Source organism: Mus pahari, chromosome X, assembly GCF_900095145.1.
Source record: "Mus pahari chromosome X, PAHARI_EIJ_v1.1, whole genome shotgun sequence".
Taxonomy (NCBI): domain Eukaryota; kingdom Metazoa; phylum Chordata; class Mammalia; order Rodentia; family Muridae; genus Mus; species Mus pahari.
This window is the reverse complement of record NC_034613.1, coordinates 98,783,836-98,789,383: the sequence shown is the minus strand read 5'-3', so window position 1 is coordinate 98,789,383 and position 5,548 is coordinate 98,783,836.

Genomic DNA, 5,548 nt, shown 5'->3' with positions numbered 1-5,548 from the left:
GACTATTTGAAAAGTTGAAGTGATATTTAACTGTCAATAAAACAACTATGAGAATTACAATACTAAAATTAGACGCAACTTAAAATACTGATTTAAAATATGAATGTTTACATGGAACACTGCATAGTAAAGTACCAAAATTGATAGTAGTATAGAAATAAGGTGGACATCTTCACTTGTTTTGTCACCGAGTACAACCTTATTAAATTAATTAGATTTACATATAGAATATCACAAGCAAGAGGTACAGATTTTTAGAAAAACTTCCAACGAAGGTATAAAAAAGCTACAAATCTAATTTTCTTTTTTGAAAAGAGAGTTCATTATGAATGTTCTACACTGAAAGTATTTGTCTTCAGTTTATGTGAATAACCACAGTTGTTAACTTATTACATTAAAATACAAACTGTGCTTCTTAGCATAAAAAAGGTTATTTTTCTCTTAAGTAAATCTTGGATATTTAAATAATTTAAATGAACTGGAACATTTTACTTTAGGTAAAATTTAGGAGACAATAATTGGTAAAATGCAGATAAATACTTTTGTCTGCCATAAACACAATATTTTAAAGGAATAGGTTTCCTTTTTTTTTCAATTACAAAAGTCACATATACTCAATACCAAAACTATTAATATATATAATAGGTGATATAATTATCTGATATTATATCAATAAAAAGAAACATTGAATAGCATTTCCAGAAAATGTTCTCAGTTATTCAATAACATTACTTATAACTATGAGAATTTGAATAAGAATGTCACACATAGGCTGATGTATTTGGACAATTTGTCTACAGTTAGTGGTACTGTTTCCACAGGCATAGAAGTTGTAGTCTTGTTGATGGAAATATCTTACTAAAGGGAGATTTTGAAGTTTCAAATTCTTATGACTTTCCTGGTGCTCTAGTACTCTTTTGATTTGCATTCTCTCTCTCTCTCTCTCTCTCTCTCTCTCTCTCTCTCTCTCTCTCTCTCTCACACACACACATTTAGATTGAGTTAAAAGCTTTTAACCTCTTAACACCTTGCTTCAGTATTCATGTGTGATTCACTTTCCAACCATGATGGATTCTGATCTCTGAAACTGTAAAGCTAGTAGATCCTTCCTTCTGTAGGTTGTCCTGGTTATGGTGTTTTATCACAGCATAATATCACAGTATTGCACTTAAGATAATGCTGCATGGTATGTATAAGTAGTTGGTTTAAGAGTTTAGTAAATATGAAGTAATACTGAAGTTAAAAATACAGAACAATTTACTTGTTCACAGTCTTAAGGAATGACAAATTTTGAGAGAGAGAGAGAGAGAGAGAGAGAGAGAGAGAGAGAGAGAGAGAGAGAGAGAACAATAGCAACTGGACTTTGTATTGATGAAAGGAAAAAAAACACAAAGTATCAGTAGACAGTCTCATTCTTATGAAAAAAATATGGCTGATGGAACAAATAATAAGTCTTCTGGTTATTGGTATTTAGGACCCAATGGGGCTGCAACCCTGTAGGTGCAACAACAATATGAACTAACCAGTACCCCCTGAGCTCGAGTCTCTAGCTGCATATGTAGCAGAAGATGGCCTANTNNGCCATCATTGGGAAGAGAGGCCCCTTGGTCTTGTAAACTTTATATGACTCAGCACAGGGGAATGCCAGGGCCAAGTAGTGGGAGTGGGTGGGTAGGGGAGCAGGGGCAGGTGTGGGGTATAGGGAACTTGCAGGATAGCATTTGAAATGTAAATAAAGAAAATAATAATAAATAAATTTTAAAACAAAGAAGAAGAAGAAATGACATTCTAGGAATCTTGGGGTCAAGTCAGTCTACAGTTACTTTTTCTGGCACAAACACTAATGCAGCTGTGGCCCCAGGACTGCAGAAAATTTCAGGCAGGCAATAAGCCACAGAAGGAATTCCCTGAAGAAAAAAGAAAAGAAAAAGAAAAAGGAAAGGAAAGAAAAAAGAAAAAGATAAGAAACAGGACCAGGGAACTGAAGAAGGAAGAACACAGATAAAGGGTCCAAGATAATATTTGACAATGCTCTGCAAACAGTAGTGCTATTTCTATTAGCAAATTAAACAGTATATAAACAGCAGTGGGGAAAATAAAAATTGTTCATTCTTGATGTGATCCCAGAGTCTTCTGATTATGTCTAGATTACCCTTCTTTCCAGCTCTCTGTAATGCCAATGGGTATGCTGGCTGAAGAATAGAATCTTAAGTTACTGTGTGTTTTTTCAAGCCTAAAATAATCAACGTAAAAATGTTTGTGGGCCAAACTACCACAAGACTCCTCTGAGTCTCTTTTGGAAGCTCTCAAGAAAATGTTATCATTTTATAGTTTATATTTTAACTCATTTGTCTATATGAGACTGCTTTGTGCAAGTACTGTATTATTTGAGTAATCTGGTTTTGTTATGAATATACTTTGTAATTAAGTATTATCACATTATATCTCCAGTATTGCCCCACAACTTTCCTTAGAATTGACTAGTGACTTATGAACCTTTGTGCTTCTGTGTGAATCTCATACGAATTTAAGGACATTTTTCGACTAGTTTTGTAAAGAAATGTCATTGGAATTTTGATGAAAACTTCATGAAATCAATGTCAATTTAGGTACTATGACAACTTTACTAATATTGATTAAATTCCAATGGACATAGGAGGGCAAGAAAGATGGAGGGAAAGATGAGATCATGACATAAAGTAAATTAATTAATTAATTTAAAAATTAATGGTTAGATAGATAGATAAATGTAGATAACCCAATACATGATTGTTAAACTGTTACTTTATATTAGAATTTGAACTGATAAAACTGCCAAGTTTATGGATAAATGAAAACCATGGGAAGTTTTCTTGCAGTTTCTCTGAAACATTTGTCATTGAAGATATGGTCAGTGAGGGAGTAATGTCAGCAGGTATTAATAGCACAGAAATATCAAAGTGAAGTTGGAGAAGTAAATACAAACCAAATCTCTACAATAGGATAAGTTTGAAGGTTGCACTTTGTATGTTTGGGCCTTATACCACATATCAATATACATCATTAATGAAGTTAGTAAGCAAAGTTAGCTTTGGGGCTGAATTTAGACAACTAGTAAGAAAAGTTGGCAAATACAAAGTCTCCTGAATTAAGATAGATGATTTTGTTCTCATTATAAAAATTGTATATAAAGTAACCTTTATATTAATTAACATAGTTTAGGCATCACAGAATATGCAATCATCTTTCAGTTTCTAAAATGATTGATTGATTCAAGGGTGTTTTATACATACTAATATTTACAAAAGTTTATATTCATTATGTATAATGGCATGGTACTTGCATCTGCCCTAAGTACAGTATTCTATATATGTTAAATAAACTGTTCTTCAGTCAAAATAGCTGCTATAATATATAATTTAGAGAATAGCAGAAAAAAATCAAAAACTATGTCAGTTTAGATGCAAGTTTTAAACATTTATTTTGATTCAAGGTTTATTAAGTCTATGGACAAAGTGTGGATACAGAGAATCATATGTAAATATTGCAAACAGCAAGATATAAATTTCATTGAATAACTAAATGTGAATAGCTTAAAAATGAAAAGACTCTTAAGAAGGACATGAAAATCATAACTTGTTTTACTCAATTCCTTTTTCTCATATTAAAGTTTGGTATAAAATTAGTTCTTCCAGGAAATACCGTGGTTGAAATGAAGTAATATGAATATCATAGAATGGTAAATAAATGGTCAGGTGATTGATTTATGTTTTCTTATAAAATTTTCTTTTGACATATCTATAAATTATGCAATTCAATGTTAGGTATTTATAATTACAACAAAACCCTTATTACGTGTGACTAGAAATAGCATCATAAATTTTTAACATTATATTTGTACTAATCAAAATGATTAAAAAGCAAATCTTAGTTTTAAATTGTTAGAGAATAAGGTATATTAAGAGTTATATTTTTTCTTGCTTTGAAGATTAGTGGTAGTTGTAATTTTGTAAGGCTTCAAAATTAGACAATGATTAAAGACTAGAAAATTCATCACTTCTGAGTAATGTGAAAAATATATGGGAAAAATTTCCCCACAGACAAAAACAATTCTATTACAAAAAGGCCTTCTAACCAACTGAAATGAAATTAATAGCTTTACAATAGTGGAATGTACAGCATGATGAGATTTATTTGTTGTTTTCATTGGTTTAAGGTTTAAATAATAGCAAAACAATTATGCTTAATAATGTTGGTGGTTTAAATGATAGCAAAACTACTGTACTTAATAATGTTGTCAAACAGCAGTATGTGATTAAAGGCTGTTATTTTAGACATTTTCCCCCTGAATTACAGAACAGATTTTCAAAGATTCCCAGTGTGACTCAAATATCTCATCGTTAACTGTCACTGTAATTTATAACAAAGTACTTGTCTAGAATGAACAAGACCCAGTACTTAGTACATAGCATTTCCACCAAAGTTTACTCTAGAAACATCTGCCTACTAAGAATAGAACAAAATTTTAGCAAGAGACCATGAATATTTGAGGGAATTATGAAAGCCATGAGAAGAGTTTGGGGGTGGGGGAAGTAAAATGAAAATGATGTAACTTATCACTGAAATAAAATGAAAGTCAAAACTTAAAAGGCAAACGTGAATTATTTGCAGTTTGGTTGCCATTTTAGATACTTAATTACTGAAGCCTACTTATAAACTTGAACTTTGCTTCCAGTATGTGTGTTTGGTATGGTACATTTATATGCACAGTATTTTTCTGTTATCACATTAGTTTGTGAGAAATATATAATAGAAAATTGTTAATGTGATATAGCTCTGCAATAAGATACATATAAATATTCACATATGAAGAAATAATAAATAGAAATATTTCAATTGATTAAAATAGCTACTTCTATCATGTTTAATGTTCCAGTAGATTTTTAAAAAAGGTTGAGTGCCTATTACTTTTAGCTTCAGAAGATAGCATGTATATTTAAGAGGCATTTAACTATTTGTAAATTATTTTGATGACTTTAAATAAATAAATTAATTAATTAATTAAAAAACAAAAAATGGGACCTCATGAAATGGCATTGCCTCTTTCTGTAGGGCAAAGGATACTGTCAATCAGACAAAGCAGCAGATTACAGAATGGGAAAACCTTTTTACCAACTACACTTCTGATAATGGACTAATATCTAAAATATTTAACGAATTTTAAAACCTGCTAGTTTTGATGTTTATCAGCCACTTGAGTTCCTTATATTGAGAAATCTCTGTTTATATTTGAACCCCATTTAAAAAATGGATTACTTGGTTTTTGATATCTAGTTTTAATAACCAGCACTTGGAAACAATCTATACATCCCTTAAGATAAAAATGGATTAGGAAAATGTGGTACATTTATATCATGGATGTCTTAGTTAAAGTTTTACTGCAGTGAAAAGACACCAGGATTAAGGCAACTCTTTTTTTTTATTATTATTATTTTCTTTATTTACATTTCAAATGCTATCCCGAAAGTTTCCTATACCCTCCCCCCACCTCTGCTCCCCTACCCACCCA